The sequence below is a fragment of the Procambarus clarkii genome, chromosome 1 (genome assembly GCF_040958095.1).
Source record: "Procambarus clarkii isolate CNS0578487 chromosome 1, FALCON_Pclarkii_2.0, whole genome shotgun sequence".
Taxonomy (NCBI): Eukaryota; Metazoa; Arthropoda; class Malacostraca; order Decapoda; family Cambaridae; genus Procambarus; species Procambarus clarkii.
In genome coordinates, this window is record NC_091150.1 from 14,802,265 (window position 1) to 14,822,097 (window position 19,833).

A 19,833-nucleotide genomic window follows, 5' to 3' on the forward strand; every position below is an offset into this window, starting at 1 on the left:
GGACTAAGCTAATTGTGATAACTCACTAATTCTTAGTAGAGTTACTCTAGCTAAATTGTGAGCAGTAATGTGCTCAAATCAACATTGGGAGCTGTATTGAGCTCGTTAACATTGTGAGCTATATTAAGCTCGTTAACATTGTGAGCTATATTGAGCTCGTTAACAGGTTGAGCTATATTGAGCTCGTTAACAGAGTGAGCTATATTGAGCTCATAACAGTTAACAGAGTGAGCTATATTGAGCTCGTTAACAGTTAACAGGGTGAGCTATATTGAGCTCGTTAACATGGTGAGCTATATTGAGCTCATTAAGCATGTTAATAGGGTGAGCTATATTGAGCTCGTTAACAGAGTTAACAGGGTGAGCTATACTGAGCTCATTAAGCATGTTAATTAACAATGCTGATGTTTAATGATAATGCATTAAACAAAGGGAAACCTAAGGTTGCTGGAAATCTAATTACTGCTACGATTAATCCTATTCAAAGATAATTTGCAACATTTCCCGAACCTAAACGTTTCACGGGTTATTATTTCTCTGTAGACTCACTTACGTATTGGTAAGTTTGCAAGTTTGTTCGTGCTGCGCTCCTACAATAATTAAGCAGAAACGAAAGAAAAACAACTCAAACAAAAATTGATGCAAGTATTTTTCACTAACTCTTAGTGCAGAAAACATTGTATTTGTTGGGATTGAGTACTATAGATGTTGGAGGTAACATGTTTGGAGCAGATGCTCTTTTGTTTATGATCTTGTTAATAATATTTCATGTACCTGATAATTGTTTTGTTGTTGTTACTGGCGGAGAATAAAACCATGTGGACGAAGATTGTTTGTCTGACCAAAACCATAACAGTGGCGACGAGAATTAAACATCGCTGGCAGAGAGCCTGGGTACGAGACGTGGTGTGAGGATCAAGACAGTGCTGGGTACGTCGTGTGGACGAGTGGACGCTTCGCATATAACAGTGGAGTGTGCTACACCGTGGCCATGGCTACCATGTCAATCGAGCCGTTAAACACTGTCAAGATCTCGTTGGATCTGTGGCTCAGCCTGCTGGAAGCAAACTTTCAGTACCGGGAGATTAAGGAGGACGCCAACAAGAGAGCGGTACTCTTAGTTTCACTGGGTTCTGAAGCATATAGTGTTCTCGGAAATTTGTGTGCACCTGAGCTACCGCACACGAAGACCTATGTAGACTTGATTGCTTTGTTTAAACGTCAGTATGTGGTGAAACCATCATATCACAGGAGTTTAATGGATTTCCAGAAGAGGACGAAAAAGCAGCAGGAATCCGTACAGGATTTATTTGCGGAATTGAAGGCTTTGGCTAACCACTGCAACTTCGGAGCACAGTTGGACGGCAGGGTTAGGGACCAGTTGTTCATGGCAGTGGAAAAGGAGAAATATTTCCCTAACCTGACGGCAGAAAATTTGGATCTACAATCGATGACTTCATGAGCAGTGCTCGAGAAGATATTGAACCTGGAAAGGGCTTTTGGAAGTAAGACTTCTACTCAGGAAATTATGGTCGTACAGAGCCAGACCAGATGTACACACTGTGGATACAAGCACATAAGTAGCAAGTGCAAGTTTCGTGCATATATATGCAACTTTTGTAACAAGGAGGGGCACTTGCAGAGAGTGTGTAGGGAATATCTGAACAGGAACAACAAGGCCTGGGAGAGGATACGACCAGGGAATGCAGGAAGAAGAGGTAGTGGTACTGTGGTGAAGGCAGTAGAGGAAGGTAACCAGTCTGAAGAAGCTGCAGGTGAGGAAAACCGACTATATTCGGTGAAAGAAAAGGTATGTTCAGTTAAGTCACAAGTGGTGAATTTTGTAATTAATGGGAAGTTAGTTCCCTTGGAACTGGACACTGGTGCTGCAGTGTCAGCATTGTCTAGAGATTGGGGAGATACCTTGCAACTGAATGTAAAACCAGGTAAAAAATCTTTAAGTGCTTATGATAATGTACCGATTAAGGTCTATGGCAAGGTGTCGGCAAAAGTAGGTTATAATGGAAAAGAAATTGTCCAGGATTTTTATGTAGTGGATTCACATAATCCTAGCCTAGGTGGTAAGGATCTCATGGAAAAAGTGGGAATTTTCTTGGCGGGCCTAGATGAATTGTCGATAGTTAAAACAATTAAAAGTGCCGAACAAATGTTAAACAAATATTCAGTGGAGGCAGATAAGCCAATTAATAGCATGGTGGCAAAAATTCACCTGAAAAGTGGGGCTTCACCTAAATTTTTCAAGGCAAGAACAGTGCCGTTTCATTACAAGCAATTGGTAGAATCAGCCCTGGAAAAGCATGTGGCAGAAGGCATCTTAGAGCCAATTACACATAGTGAGTGGGCAGCCCCAATTGTACCAGTGTTGAAGGCAAATCGGAAATCCTTGAGAATCTGTGCAGACTTCAAAGAACTGAACAACCGCATACACTGTGAGAAGTACCCTTTACCTAAGATAGACGAGTTGTTGTCAGTGGTCTGCAAGGGAGCAATTTTTTCTAAGATTGACCTGAAAGATGCTTACTTGCAAATTCCTGTAGAGAAGGAGAGCAAGAAATTGTTAGTGATTAATGCCCACAAGGGGTTATTTAAGTATAAAAGACTTCCTTTTGGACTCTCCTCGTCTCCAGCAATTTTTCAGAGATTCATGTCCCAGTTGTTAGTTAACATTGAAGGTGTGGCTAGTTTTTTAGATGACATTATTGTATGTGGGGAGAATGAGGAAGTGCATGATGCTAGATTAGAACAAGTTTTGAATCTTTTGCAAAAGCACAATGTGAAGATTAATAAGGGAAAAACAACGTTGAAGACCAAGGCCATTGAATATCTGGGGTACCATATTTCAGGTAAGGGCTTTACTCCTTCTCACAAAAATATAGCGGCTATAATAGATGCCCCAGCCCCAACATCAGTTGGGGAAGTACAGTCTTTTGTTGGCATGGTTACATATTTTTGTAAGTTCGTGAAGAACTTTTCAACAAAATTAGCACCCTTGTATGAATTGTTGAAAAAAGGGGCTAGATTTAAGTGGGCAGCAAGAGAGGAAAATGCATTCAGGAATATTAAGCAGGAATTGATCAATTCTCCAGTGCTCACTAATTTTACAGGTAGACTCCCGTTAAAATTGGAGGTAGATACTTCCCCAGTAGGAGTGGGTTGTGTATTATTACAGGACGTAGATGGTCAGGATAAAGTAGTATATTTTGCTAGCAAGAAATTATCTCCTGCAGAACAGAATTATTCTCAGTTAGATAAAGAAGCCTTACCTTTGATATATGCTGTAAAAAATCGGAGGTATTTTCTGCTGGGGAGGAAATTTCTTGCTAGAACAGATCATAAACCCCTGCTAGGATTGTTTGGCAGAGGTAAGCAGATTCCAGTTAATGCCAATGCTAGAATTCAAAGATGGGCATTACTCTCTCAGTTTGAGTATGATTTAGAGTTTAAGCCAGACAAGGATAATGTAGTAGCTGATGCATTAAGTAGATTGCCTGTGACATGTCTTTGAGGATATTTCATTCCAGACTATTAGGAAGGCAACTGGTAGAGATCCTAAATTAAGTCTGTTGTTGAAAAATGTCAAATATGGTTGGAATGATAATTTGTTATTGTCAGAGTATGCTGCAGTGAAGGCTGACCTTAGTATTCACCAGGATGTACTCTTGTATAGGAATAGAGTGGTGGTGCCTGGGGAACTGAGATGTGAGATTTTGGAACAGCTGCATGTAGGCCATAATGGCATAAATGCTATGAAAGCAGAAGCTAGAAGTTGGGTTTGGTGGCCAAAAATAGACCAGGATATTGCTGAGGTAACAAAAAATTGTCATATTTGCTTTAAGAATTATCAGAAACCCCAGGCCCCAGTACTTTCTTGGCCATGCACTGGAAAACCCTGGTCTAGACTTCATGTAGATTATGCGGTACCTATGGATAATAAATATTACCTAGTGGTGGTGGATTCATACACCAAATTTCTGGATGTGTGTAATTCCACCACATCATCAGTAACTTGTGAATTACTAAGGAAAACATTTTGTAATTTTGGATTACCAGACATAATTGTCTCAGACAATGCTCCTTATTTTGTTTCTGTGGAAATGGAGGATTTTTTCGGAAAAATGGTATTAAACATGTAACACCTGCCCCCTATAATCCTTCTTCAAATGGTCAAGCAGAGAGAGCAGTGAGATCCTTGAAAGAAGGGTTAAAGCGGTTTACGGAAGGTACTATTTATACAAGGCTTTGTAGATTTTTATATAATCAAAGGAAAACTGTTCATTCTACTACTGGTAAATCTCCTTCTGAATTACTGTTTAATAGACACTTTAAAGTGCACATGGAAGCAGTAAAGACAGATCCCAATAAAGAGAAATCGGTAACTAGCTTGGCCAGTCAGTTGGCTCAGGGAGAGGAATTGTTGTTTAATGAGGGGGATGCAGTATATGCAAGGAATTTTGGAAGTGGAAAGCCCTGGGTGGAAGGGAAAATTAGGGAGGTCGTGGGCCGCAGGAACTTCACTGTGCAAGTGCAGAGTTTTGGGAACATTAATTGGAAAAGGCATGCCGATCAGCTCATGCCAAGGTTCACAGGGAATTTTGAAGACCCTTCAGGTGGGGGTGGGGCAACTAGTGATATCCATCCTTATAATGAAGGGATAGCAGCACCTGCAGGAGACCGGAAGGCAGAGCAAGGGTCAGTAGAGGGTAATGGGGATACAGTTAACCCTATGGACTCTACAAGGAGTAATTCAGAAGAATGTTTTCCAGAAGTAACAGGTCAGGACTCCCAGTTGAGAAAATCAGGAAGAGTCATACGACCGCCTGATAGACTTGACCTGTAGGGATATAGTTTATCTAAAAGGGGAGGAATGTTGGGATTGAGTACTACAGATGTTGGAGGTAGCATGTTTGGAGCAGATGCTTTTATGTTTATGATCTTGTTAATAATATTTCATGTACCTGATAATTGTTTTGTTGTTGTTACTGGCGGAGAATAAAACCATGTGGACGAAGATTGTTTGTCTGACCAAAACCATAACAGTATTAATAAGGTTTTCTTGGCAAACCTTAAGCGCAAGTAATTTGGACCTTGGTCCCAGTGAATTTATAATTATAGAAGTTGCTTGATGACTTCATAGTATTGCTAAATTCAGGAAATGCTAGAAGCATTGATTGCTAGATTCTCTAGCCTAATATTATTAATTACCTAGGGAGTGCTAGATTCTCTAGCCTAATATTATCAATTACCAAGGGAGACTGAGTGTGGTCAATTACTACTTGTCGAGAATAATTCTAGGTCTGCAGTGGATTCAATGGCTTGGTCACTGTGACTTGTACTTGTTTGGGTACAGACCACTGGTTTTCCACTGAGAGCTATGAAACATCTCGGCGAATACTAATTGTACTACATTCAATCTGGGTTTATTACTCAGCTGTGTTTCTCCTTTTAGCTGGCTGCTGGAGAATTCATTTACTGCTGACTAACTTATTATTGTTGGCAGGCCTAGGCTTGTTCACATTCAGAACTTTACCGGTAAGTAAGTAGCCACCTGCAGATTGGAGCATATTCATGCCCAATCGTTTAACATGTCCAGTTATGAACTGGTAATAGTAGTCTGCTCCTACTAGTACATCTACATTGTTAAGGCGGTCAGACGTTAACTTGTTGTCAGCCAAATTAATTTGACGTTCCTGCAGGAAGTGGGCTGTGTACCCCAGACCCTTAATATTTAGGTCAAAAGGTATTTGATCTACAACAATGGCTTGGACAGCCTTGACATGACTACCTAGTCGTACAAGCGGTTGTACTACTGAGTATTCATGGGTTCCTCGATTTATCATGAACCCTGACAGGTTTAATTTTACCTGTCTGATTGGTTGTAAATTGAGTGCCTCTGCCGCTTTTTGAGTAATGAAAGTTCTCTGAGAACCTTGATCAAATAGTCCACGAGTGGTGATCTTGGCTTCTTTGTTCTTTACTTGAAGTTGGGCAGTGGGCAAAGCAGCATCCACTTGAGACGCTGGTGAAATTACGCTGTACACATCTCGCACCTTGCAGCACTGTACTGGTGTAGATTCTCTACCTCCTATTCTAGGATTGACATAATTTGTCCTGACTAATTTGCACAGTGCAGCATGATGCTTGCCCCTTCTACACCTATTGCAGGTGTTCAGTGGGGTGTCACAGCTATCAACATTATGTGATTTGAGACACCTAGTACATTTGTGTAACTGTTTGAGTCGTCTGACTCTTGTGTCTCTATTAGGGTAATTAGTACAGTTGTACGGAGAATGTTTTTGATTGCAAAACAAGCACATTCCCTATCCTACAGCTCGTTTAGGGGTTACCGGTTTAGGTAAAACAGTACCTGCAGGTTGTGATGGTTTTGCTGCTTGCATTTGCTTATTATTTATTCTCTTATGAGTACTTGGTGTACTCTGGGGAGCAATTACTGGGCTCTTGGGAGTGCTCTTTGGACTATTAGATCTCTTAGGATCGCCTGTGGGGCTCTTGGGCCTTACTGATGAATCAGTGTTTGACTTATTGTTATTACATTAATTATTAGTACCCTTATTACCTGGTGACAGTGTCACTTTAGGAGTTCCAGGTAAGGAAACTGATGTGGGCAGTTTCGGTGCATTCAGAAGAGGCATTAAGTGCCTGGTTTGCTGTATTATTACTTATATTGCACAAACCTGTAAATATATTCTGCATTGACAGGACATTACCATTCTGGTATACATATAATTTATTGAGCGTGTCACCAGACAATTTTCTTTGGATGATAATTTTAGTCATCCACTCAGCAGTAGGGTGATCCACCTCTTTACTGAAGGAATTTAACAGTGACTCAAGCTGAAAACTAAAGGCTTGAAAAGAGTCAACTGATTGTTCTGGTGGAGATAAATCTAGTAATTGGTGTACAAGGTTTATAACAGTCTTCTCATTGTTAGCACTTACTTTAGAAGGCTGGTGTGAGCAATTGTGACCATTACTTGTATTGCTTAAGGCTTCTTGCTTAGCCTCAGCTTTAATTACAGCTTCGGCTGCTGCTGCAGCTTTAGCTTTATCATTTTCTGGTTCAGATTCACTGATTATTGCAGCTTCACTAAGAGTTTCATCTGCAGCTTCACTTGTCTCTCTGGGTTCCTGTGAGGAGCTAGCTAATTCAGTAGCCGCATGCATTGAATTTATAGAATCCAGGGAACATTGAGAAGAGCTGTCTGAAAATTGATCAGACTCTGTAAATAAATTATTACGTGAAGTTGTATTAGAGCTGTTACCTAGCAGTAAATCTGTTACCTAGCAGTAAATAGGTACCTGGGTGTTAGTCAGCTGTCACGGGCTGCTTCCTGGGGGTGAGGGCCTGGTCGAGGACCGGGCCGCGAAGACACTAAAGCTCCGAAATCATCTCAAGATAACCTCAAGATAGATGAGATGTTAGAAAATGAAGGTTGAACTTCAGTTGTTGATCCTGTGTAGTGATCAGTATTGATTAGAGGATTCTCCTCATTTTGAGGTAGCTCATGTATTTCATCTGAGCTGGGTGCTTGCTCGGGTGTAGGTCTACTACAAAAATGTTCTATCCACTCAGGAACATTTTGTGTCACAAGCACTTTGTTATATTGATCTAACTTGTCTTGAATTGTATTTTCATAGTTGGCAAGATCAGATTCTATCAGACGCAATTCGTCTGGGTCAGTATTACTGCTAAGGAGTATGTTCCTATAAGACTCGATTATATCCTTCACCTAGATATATTTTTGGCTAGCCACCTTTGTGGAAACGTTTAGCTCGAAATAGTCAACTGAGTTGGTTCCTAAACAGTTGTCACATTTGTCAAGTAGTCTTGATAGGTGATTTTGAAGACCTCTCAGGCCAATACAGGTTCTCCTTAACTGTTCAGGAGTAGCCATTCTGGCTGTAAGTTTGAGCCTTACAGGGCTTATATAGCTACTTGGACAGCTATGGTACTTGCTCCTTTATGTAGAGCAGGTATAATTATTGAGAGCCTGATATTTTCTTGAGGCTGATTGTAATTTACCTCATTTAGAGGTTAGCTACCTACCTAATAATAAGCAACTAAGATTTGAGTGGTACCTTGGTCTCACTACAGGTGTTCCTTAGCTTAGCTCTTCAAAATCAGCCTTGAATGGGTAGTGAACTTACAGTAACACTCAAAGATGTACATAGAAATATATAATAAAATTTAATTACACAATAAATGGTTAATCCCACCCATTCGGGTCAGCACTACATAAATTAATAATGCACCAGCACTGTCTAACAGTACTAGTTAGGTAATAATCCTACCTATTAATGCAGCTAATGGTGTAGACTGAATTTGCACAAATCTTAGCACCGTGTCAGTCTGAAATATCCTACCTCTGTTGGGTTGGCATAATAACTACAATAAATGTGGTGCAATAATGTGCAAATAGTGCTATGTTTTTGGATTTTGTAATTTTATATAATATATACACTGGTAGAAATTATGTGTATAAGAAATTAAATGAACACGAGAATTAATTGTGTTTGACAAGTATTCTACTGCCGTAAATAATATTTAACTCCTGAATGTACTTCTTAATTGTGGAATCTAATGTTATCAGGGTTAGTAATGATTAATTAGTATGGGATCAGCAATTTGTATTAGTATACTGTATCCTAAAATGTCAATGAATCCACTGACTTGAGTGAATCAGTAATTATGGATTGAATTTAGGCTATAATGGACAGTCTGCTGACAGTCGTATATTGAAATATTTGTATAGCCCAAATCGTTAACACATAATCGGTGTTAGTGAGGAATTATTATTGAAGTTATGAGCTGGTGCTCCTGGTGACCTGAAGATTCTTACCTCAGTATGAGGTATAGGTCTAAGTGTTGTGGGTAATTGACTGTGTCCCACGAGTGCTACCTTATACATGAGGTATAAGCAGCAAATAAATTGGTGTGAATTAGGCTAACCTATGTGGCACACTGCCGGTAGACACAATTAATAAATGTGGTTAGTCTAAACTACTTCACACGGTGATTAGTTATTACTAATTAGTATACATCTGGTTTGAAGGACCAAAATGTGGGATATCTGGGGCTTGACTCAATTATTCAATTATTTACTTATTTAATTTAATAATGAAGGACCACCCACTTTTGAGAAAAGTGGGAAACTAATAAAAGTCATCATTAGAAAACACACTGAAGAACCAGTGTCTATGGATAAGTATTAGTAAAAATAATTACTTAAATAAAGAATGGACTGTATGATTAATTAACTAAAGTCAGAGCCTCAAACACCTACATTGGGGGGGTATTGCTAGAACTTCATATACCTCTAGGAACTAGTGTGGTTCGTCACCTGTTCATTGTTGAGTAAATAATACTATGATCTATAATGCTATAGAGTCAAATATGTGAACTCAAATTATGAATATTAATAATTATTAAATTATGGAGCAATCATCTAAGTAAACACATAAATTTCCAATAATCAGATATGGTAAGAATATTCAATATGATAATCTTGCCAATTTGTATAATGAAAAAATGGAAGAATTAAATGTGTACAAAAAGTCTTAGCTTTAAGACGATTTCTATGACATTGTTCGTGATTCGTCCTCGTGATCTCAGGATCTCCACATAGAAGAAATTAGAGATGAATAACACGAATGCTGTTAACGACTTGTTGACTCCTCACATACGAGCTGTAATTTAAAGAGTATTAAGTAGCATTGGACTAGGCTACTTTTAATCTCAATATTCATGAAAATATAAAATAAACATTAATGCGGTACTAACGTTGGATATGGGGTCGTCTCACTATATAACGACAGACTACTCACAAATATACAATCTTAAATGATGCATCAAGAAAGAAACTATACTTAACATGAGCGTAGCATCTACTGAAGTCTACCGATATTGCGTCTGCCAGTCCCAAACCTTCACGGCGTTGTACACGTGTTTGTGGGTTTTGGCTTAATTCTAGACGCGTTATTGATTGGCCGAGCACTATGGAGCATGTGGAAGAATAATTATTCAGTATCAGTTGGGTATCAGTGTAATTCTTGCTGATAACTCCCAAACGCCACGTGTCTCGCCACTCTTGACGCCAAGACCTTCCGCTGTTCAAGCACGCTCGCTACACAATGGCGTCTCCGCCTTCCCCTACCCGCGTCTCGCATTCTCCACACAAATTATTAATCACGAATAATACTTTACGTGCAATTGTGGCTGAAACATTTTAATGAGGACTGGGTTGTAATTATAGGGATTTAAATATTATTGCATTCTCGTCTTATGTTGTTAAACGGGAAATGGAGAAGAATTTATTCTCCTCCATGACATTCGCGCATGACAGAAAAAACTATTACTTGATAACAATTGTAACTAATAACTCTCGGTTTGAGATTATTGGGAGTTATATCATCCGTGAGTAATTATTACACGGAATACTGATGATTTTAGAGAACCACATTCAATTCTCTAACACATTGGTAATAAATGTGTTTAACTAGACATTATCTGACGCAATGTTTGCTGCTCTATTTCGTGAGAATTTCTAGCATTAATACGCAGATGCAATGGTTAGTTTATATTGACACTACTGTTAGTAAATTTAGTGACTACTGTAGTTAGTATATAATAATAATGATTTATTATAATACAATAGTAGTCTATTAGTGTTGGAAATTTCCAACAGTACTCACCTAGTTGTGCTTGCGGGTGAAGTGTCCAGTGATCTACCATTTGAACCGACACCGATGAATAACCTTTTACGGCAATAAGTGTCATAAAAATTAGTCAGAGAAGCCACCTGATAGAAAATTTATAGATGTTTACAGGCGAAAAATTCACTGCTGTGTGTGGGAAGATCTTCATTAGCAAAGCCCATCAGACTCTACATTGGAGAATACACATGGGTAAAAACTCTCATACAATGAGATGTATGTAGAAAAAATCAGTAAAAGATGCAACTTAACCCAACATTTGAAAACACAAAACCGTTTACATGTGATAAGTGTGAAAAAAAAATTCAGAAGTAAAAGCGATCTGACCTGACATTTGAAGACACATACAGGCGAAAAACCTTTTTGCGTGTAATGAGTGTGAAAAAAAGTTTAGTCTGAAAGGCAGTCTGGTCGACCATATGAGAATACATTCAGACGAAAAATCTTTTAAGTGCAATGTGTGTGATAAAAAATTCAGCCAGAAAAGCTGTCTAATCCGACATTTGAAGACACATACAAGCCAAAAACCTTTTACGTGCAATGAGTGCAGAAAAAATTCAGGCACAGAGACAACCTGACCATAAATTTGAGAATGCACATGAGGGAAAACCCTTTTACATGTCCCACATTTGAGAACACATACCAGCAAAATATCTTTTAAGTGTGGTGTGTGTAAGAAAAATTTCAAGTACAGACGTAACCTGATGAAACATTTAAGAACCCATACAAGTGAAAACCCTTTTAATTGTAAGAAGTGTGTGAGAAAATTTTGTCACAGAAACCACCTGACCCAACATTTTAGAACACGCTCAACCGAAAGTCTTATATGCGTGATGTTGTGTGTTTGGAAAAATTCAGTCAGAGAATCAACCTGACAGGACATACGAAGATGCACACCAACGAAAAAACACTTTCTTATGATGAACACTCTTTGGCTCATTGATATTAAATTAAATAGGAATCAATTGATGACCAAGAACACCCTCAATAAAATAACAGAAGGCTTAAAATGCAGTTAAATGGTCATAAGTCAAAAGGCAAAAAACACCACACACAAGAAAAACGGGGGAGGATTATGGAAAGTAGCACAAGTTTTCAGCAACTATTGCCGCATATAAGGAGTTCATTACTGGACAACACAAGCAATTACTTCAACCCTCCTTCATGACCAGAAACCCAGTAACATCTGAGGGGAGGGTCACTCCATCACATTCCTCTGCATAGAAAATACCCCGAATCCTCCCTGCCTCCACTCAAATGCTCAGCCAACCCTGCCTCCACCCTTCACCCTATACCCACCCGGCTACCCCCACTCCTACCATATGGCCCTCCCCCATTTATCTCCCCTGTCCCCCCTACCCCTTCATCCCATACCCTCCCGGTCCGCCCCATCACTTGATCCCCCCCATCCCTCACCACAGAATCCTCTGAGACCCTATTAACCACCTCACAAATCCTCACACATGGAACAGCTTCCCTCATTAGCAGAACGATCACAAAGAAGGGGGACATGAGAAGGAACAGAAGAAAGTGAGTCTCAAGGTAATGCACACTAATATAGATGGGATTACAAACAAAACAAGTGAACCTGGAGAATGGGGTACTAGAAGAAAACTCAGACATAATAGCACTCACTGAAACAAAGCTAACAAAAACAATAACAAATGCAGTGTTTCCACAGGACTACTGTATTGCGAGGAAAGAGAGAGAGAAGGAAGAGGAGGCGGTGCTGTACCTTTGCTGGTAAGAAAAGGCTGGAGTTTTGAGGAGATGGATATTCAGGGCTGTGAAGGTTTCAGTGACTACATAACAGGTACCATAGGAATTGGAGTACAAAATTTTATAGTCATAGTCATATATAACCCACCACCAAATGACAGAAGACCCAGAAAGGAATATGATAGAAACACCATGGCCACCATAACATAATAGAGAGAGCAGCTTCTGTTTCTAGCAGGAATGGATCTGGACTACTTATCATGGGAGACTTCAACCACAGGAAGATAGATTGGGAGAACAGAGACCCACATGGAGGACCAGACACATGACAACAAGAAACTTTTTAAGCCAACACATCAAGGGACCGACAAAAATGAGAGGGGGAAGATAAACCAGCCATGCTTGATCTGATATTTATCCTTGTATGAGTGTGATATAAGCGAAGATAAGTTGGAAGCACCCTTGGGAATCAGTGATCACAGAGTATTGATCTTTGAGTACCTGGTAGAGCTAGGATTTATCTCCCTCCAAAAAGAACTAGGAAACAAAATGCTGGCGTACTAAAAGGGGATTTATGAATATACAAGAAGTTTCCTAAGGGTACCATGGGGCACAAAACTCAGAGCTAAGTCTGTACACGACATGATGGACTATGTCACCCAAAAGTGTCAGGAGGCAATAAACAGGTTTATCCCGGTCCAAATAGAACATTCCGAAAGCAAAGGAAGAATCCAAGGCTTAATAGGGCATGTATGGAAGCAAAGGGACTGAACCAAAGGGCGTGGAGGAAATTCCGAAATAACTGAACACCAGAAACCAGAGAGAGATACCAGAGAAGTAGGAATGAGTATGTTTGTTACGAACCTGGATCCAGCGTCCGAGCACGGAGCAGTGACGACCGCGCCATCTGTGGGTCGGCTCCCGAAACCCCCTCCAAACGGACGACGACACCTGGTGAGGACGACGAGTACTGGCCACAAGGGCCGGTTTCCAGTCCTGTGCAGCTCACAACACAGCCGCTGCTGACCTCTGGTGAGGTGAAGCTCAGACAACTGCGCCATCTATGGAGTGGATAGGTGGGCGTTTGTGTCTGAGCCTGTAAGTGAGGTGTTTTAGTGTCCCTGCTATTGATGACGTGTCTGCTTACAGAGTCGACCTGGGACTGCTGTAATGGAAGTTGAGTCAGTCTACCCAAGGCAGCCGTCCCCATACCTTGTGCTTTGCTGTAGCAGCTGTGAGTCGCCTCCCGGAAGAACACTGTGGTGTTACCCTGCCAGTGGAGTGGCAGTAGAAGGATTACCCGGGACCGACTGCTGGAGACGATTATCCACTGGGGTATTGAGGACAGGAGAGTGATTTGTGGTATCACACGAGGCTCCTGACTAGGGCGCTACCCTAGTATCGTTCGTGGAGTGGCCTGACCAGCGTGGCTGATCCAGAACCTGCCAGCAGACCTGCTGGACTTGTGGTTGACGGCCTCCACGACGGTGCCCCCAGTGGACCTGTGTTTTGGCTGACCTGTGGCCAGGGTAGACTCAGCTTGGTCGAAGGATCATCAAGAGACCACGAAAGCACCGAGGACTCAGCACCGAGAAGTTGGATCCAGAGTCTTCAGGAGAAGACGATTGTGTATTTCCCCTGTACAGTGTTAATACCCCTCCCCCTGTGCACTCTTTTATATATTATTTATTGGTGATGGTAATTATAATCTTAAGTTCTTAACTTTATTTCCCTTCCCCTTTAAGTTACTTGTGTCACGGATCGCATCCCTTGAAAGCCACTACTGGCTTGGGGCCGGATACAACTTACTCTAATAACATCAGAGAACGAACCCAGTTGCGACCCGAGAGGACCGTAACATAATTGGCATCCCCAGCGGGATCCGTCCCCTTGTTAAGTATGTTTGACAGGGGTGGTGAAGTGGCGTAATCCCTGTATATAATTCCCCCTGTGTGTGACGATTGTGACGTTATACGTCCTGTGCGGTGCTCAAGAGTGACTAAGTGCGATATTGTGCAGTCCGGTGCTCGCTGTGATTAAGCGGTTAAGTGCAATATTGTGTAGTGCGGTGCTCGTCGTGATTCAGTGCAATATTGTAGAGCGAAGTGTTCGCTGTGATTCAGTGCAATATTGGGTAGTGCGGGGCCCGAAGTAATTACGTGCAATATTGGCAAGTGAAGCGCCAGGTGCGATAAAGTGCAATACTGACGTAGAACAGTGCTCGGTGCGTTAAGTGTTAACGTGTAAGCGGTGTGTTAAGTGCTAAGTGTTCCATCTGTGACAATGGCAGAAAAAGCTACCATCGATGATCTGGACGATGTTCAGGCTTTTCTGAACAGAGAGGACTGTCTTGCCAGATTAAAATATCTGAGCAAACCAGAGCTTGTACTAGTGAGCGCCTACCTGGAGATCAAGATCCGTGCCAGTGATTCCCGTGTGGAGATCTTGTCCAAGGTTCACTGGCACTTGAAGGCAGAGGAGAAACAGGAAGGCGAGCCTCCTAGTATAAAGGAAGGTGAGGAAATAGCTTCCACAGAAAAGGAAGATAAGGGCAGTGACATTGACAGTGATGCAGGTGAGCTTAATATTAGCTTCCTTACAGTGAAAATGCGTGCCCTAGAAATAAATCGTGAAATAGAATGGAAGAAATTAGAAATGGAACGAGAGAGACAAGATAAAGAATTAGAGATGAGACGTTTAGAATTAGAAGAAAGGAAAGCAGAAAGAAAAAGAGACGAGAAACGAGAAAGAGAAGACCGAGAAAGAGAAGAGAAACGAGAAAGAGAAGACCGAGAAAGAGAAGAGAAACGAGAAAGAGAAGAAAGAGAAAGAGAAGAGAAACGAGAGAGAGAAGAACGAGAAAGAGAAAGAGAAGAACGAGAAAGAGAAGAGAAACGAGAGCGAGAAGAACGAGACAGGCAAGAACGACGAGACAGAGAGGAAAGAGAGAGACAACATGAACTAGAAGTATTGCGATTGGGCGGTGGTCGAAGGCAAACAACGGACACCAGTAGTTTCGATCCGGTAAGGAACATAAAAATGGTCCCAAAATTCAACGAGAGGGAAGTTTCGAAGTTCTTCGCAGCCTTCGAGAAAGTTGCTGCCTCTTTGGAGTGGCCAAGGGAGAATTGGGCCATCATGATACAGTCAGTCTTGACTGGGAAGGCCCAAATCGCCTACTCCACGTTATCCCTTGACGACTCCGGCGATTACGACAAGGTGAAGAAGGTTGTGCTCATGGCGTACCAATTGGTACCTGAGGCTTACAGGCAGAAGTTTAGAAACCTGAAGAAGACCTCAGAGCACACTTTCACCGAATTCGCCACTATCAAGGAGCGACTTTTCCAGGAATGGTGTGCCTCTCGGAAGGTGGAGACCAAAGAAGACCTCGAGCAGCTTATACTGCTAGAGGACTTCAAGGATTGTTTGTCTGGAGACCTGAAGACGTACTTAGAGGAACAGCAGGTAGAGACCTTGAGTGCGGCAGCCACCATGGCTGAGGAATACATCCTGACGCATAGGCCTTCTGCTAAGTACGTCCCAAGGCATTACCAACGCCGGTTTGATAAACCTCATGAAGAAGAAGAGACCCCCGTCCCACGAAGCGCTAAGAAGACGCCCCCAAGTAGCCCTCGAAGGACTAGTCCTAGCAGTCCGAAACACCGGAGTCCGAGGAGGAATGTGGTGTGCTGGACTTGTGGGCAGAAAGGGCATGTAGCTGCTATGTGCCGAGGCAGAAGAGGTGGCAGCGCACGTAGGGAGGTGATGATGATGAGCTGTGTAATACCACCAGCAGGAAGCCAATCAACGACGACGCAGGAAGGATCAAGTTTGTTCGCCCCTCACACTTCAAGCGGGTACGTAACGAGCGATCATACTGGAAGATCAGTTGTAGTGCTCAGAGATAGTGGAGCAGCCCAGTCCCTGATCGTGAGAAGCTTGTTACCCAAAGGAGTGAGTGTGGTTGGGAGACAAGAGGTTGTCCTGATTGGGTTTCCAAGGACGCAGTACATCGCTCCCTTAGTGCCAGTACATCTCGACTCGCCTTATTTCAGCGGCACATGTGCATTGGCAGTAGTCGATACCCTCCCTGTGGCTGGGATTGACGTGATACTAGCCAACGACTTGGTGACCGATTGGAGCACCAATCATCCCAAGGTCACGGACGAGTCAGCCAGAACAGCAAGGTCTGAGGTAACGGCAGGCAGTGGTAATGTCCAGGTAAACACAGACCCGGATTTAGGTATGTTTAATCCTTCCTCTCGCCTACAGATTGACAGTATTCTAGCAGTGTCTCCTGATTTTCCTCTCGATAAGGAACATGAGGTTACGATGGCAGAAGTACCTGAGCAAGAAGAGAGGCCTTGTGTGCAGGCACCCACGGATACCAACGAGTCTGGAGCGAAGGCGGAGGTGTACTTGCGGTATGGCATTGTACAGCGTTCATTGAACCGGCCAGAGATTCCCCAGACGTCAGAGGTATGTGAGGTGTGTTCGAAAGGTCTAGTGCCCTCTGTGGTCCAAACCAGGCTAGTGGGTATAGCCGGTTATGGACATGACAGGCTCGGGAAGCTTATCCCTCAATTGGCCCCATGTTTCTTAGCGATATTTTGTTTGATTCTCGTGTGTGTCCTCAGTAAGGATCAGTGGACGACCCGAAGGATGATGGCTCCCTTGAACATCGTGAAGAGATCCCAGGGATTAGAGACGTGCACTATGAGTGTTGCAGTCGAAGAAGGGACCTGGAAGGTGATGGTTGATACAGGAGGTACGAGATATGATAATGTGAGTGACTGTTTCCGACAGGTTGACACCCCTCGCGTGACTGCTGAGTCTCAATGCAGCGTTATGTGGAACGTTGGTCGACCTGACGGTGGCAGAGCGAATGCCATCTGCGACGTACGAACAGCCCCGTTATGACTAGCTGTGGACCTAGTAGAGTATGCTGTAAGTACTGACTTGCCCACTGTCGCTGTCACTCTGAATTATCAGACCCCTGTATTCCAGGTTCCTGTCTCCCTGAAGTACTACCGGACCGCCACTAGAAATGCCGTCTGTGACCAGCCATCATCGGTGCCACGACACAGGGAAGTGTCGAGCCACCCCAGATCATGTCGATACCGATCCTTACGCGAGAGATGTGAGATGATGCCCCTGCTTGACATCGCAGAGGAGGTGTGGAAAATTACGTCAGGCAGGTCATCGCCTGCCATTTTCAAGTTCCCTTTGTGCCAGGGTTTCTCCTTGGTACAGTTCTGTGGACGAGACAGCCTCGCCGTTCCAGTGTACAGTATAAGTGAGTCCATTTGGAGTTGTGTCGCCGTACTAATTTGGTTTGTGTTTCTCTTTATAGAACCCCAAACCAAATTCTTTTTGGTGGGGAGGTGTTACGAACCCGGATCCAGCGTCCGAGCACGGAGCAGTGACGACCGCGCCATCTGTGGGTCGGCTCCCGAAACCCCCTCCAAACGGACGACGACACCTGGTGAGGACGACGAGTACTGGCCACAAGGGCCGGTTTCCAGTCCTGTGCAGCTCACAACACAGCCGCTGCTGACCTCTGGTGAGGTGAAGCTCAGACAACTGCGCCATCTATGGAGTGGATAGGTGGGCGTTTGTGTCTGAGCCTGTAAGTGAGGTGTTTTAGTGTCCCTGTTATTGATGACGTGTCTGCTTACAGAGTCGACCTGGGAATGCTGTGATGGAAATTGAGTCAGTCTACCCAAGGCAGCCGTCCCCATACCTTGTGCTTTGCTGTAGCAGCTGTGAGTCGCCTCCCGGAAGAACACTGTGGTGTTACCCCTGCCAGTGGAGTGGCAGTAGAAGGATTACCCGGGACCGACTGCTGGAGACGATTATCCACTGGGGTATTGAGGACAGGAGAGTGATTTGTGGTATCACACGAGGCTCCTGACTAGGGCGCTACCCTAGTATCGTTCGTGGAGTGGCCTGACCAGCGTGGCTGATCCAGAACCTGCCAGCAGACCTGCTGGACTTGTGGTTGACGGCCTCCACGGCGGTGCCCCCAGTGGACCTGTGTTTTATCTGACCTGTGGCCAGGGTAGACTCAGCTTGGTCGAAGGATTCATCAAGAGACCACGAAAGCACCGAGGACTCAGCTCCGAGAAGTTGGATCCAGAGTCTTCAGGAGAAGACGATTGTGTATTTCCCCTGTACAGTGTTAATACCCCTCCCCCTGTGCACTCTTTTATATATTATTTATTGGTGATGGTAATTATAATCTTAAGTTCTTAACTTTATTTCCCTTCCCCTTTAAGTAACTTGCATCACGGATCGCATCCCTTGAAAGCCACTACTGGCTTGGGGCCGGATACAACTTACTCTAATAACATCAGAGTACGAACCCAGTTGCGACCCGAGAGGGATGTAACAATGTTAATGTGAGAAGAGAAGATAAAAATTTTGAAAATGATATAGCAAACAAAGCCAAGACCAAACCAAAGCTTCTCCACTGTGACATCAGGATGAAAACCACAGTGAAAGAACTGGCGATGAAACCTGAGAATGAGTGAGAACAGGTATACAGAGAATGACAAAGAGGTGTGTGAAAAACTCAACAAGAGGTTCCAGGAGGCCTTCACAACGGAATGAAGTGAGATCACTGGGCTAGGAGAGGTGGCAGTAAACCAGGCGGTCTTGGAAGGGTTCGAAATTACAAGAGATGAGGTCAAGAGACACTTGTTGGGTTTGGATGTGAGAAAGGCTGTTGGTTCAGACGGAATCTCATCATGGGTATTGAAAGAGTGTGCAGATGCATTTTGATTGCCACTCTCCATAGAATATAGTAGGTCACTGGAGACGGGAGACCTACCAGAAATATGGAATACGACTAATGTAGTCCCAATATACAAAACGGGTGATAGACAAGAGGCACTGAGCTACAAGCCAGTATCCTTAACTTGTATACCATGCAAGGTGATGGAGAAGATCGTGAGAAAAAACTAGTAACACTTCTGGAGAGAAGAGACTTCGTGACAAATCGGCAACATGGGTTTCGGGAGGGGTAAATCTTGCCGTACTGGCATCAGGGGTTATCTTGAGATGATTTTTTGGATTAGCGTTTCGGCGGCCCGGTCTTCGAACAGGCCTCCGTTTTGTTACACATCCCCCAGGATGCAGCCATGCAGTAACAGCTGTCTAACTCCCAGGTACCTATTAACTGCTAGGTAAAAGGGGCTTCAGGGTGAAAGAAACTTTTCGTACATTTGATCTCCGCCTCCACCTGGGATCGAACCCGGAACTTCAGGACTACGAATCTGAAGCGCTGTCCACTCAGCTGTCAGGCGTCATGGAGCATTACTTAAAATATTAAAAGTTGTTCCATGTCAAACAAACTTTGGG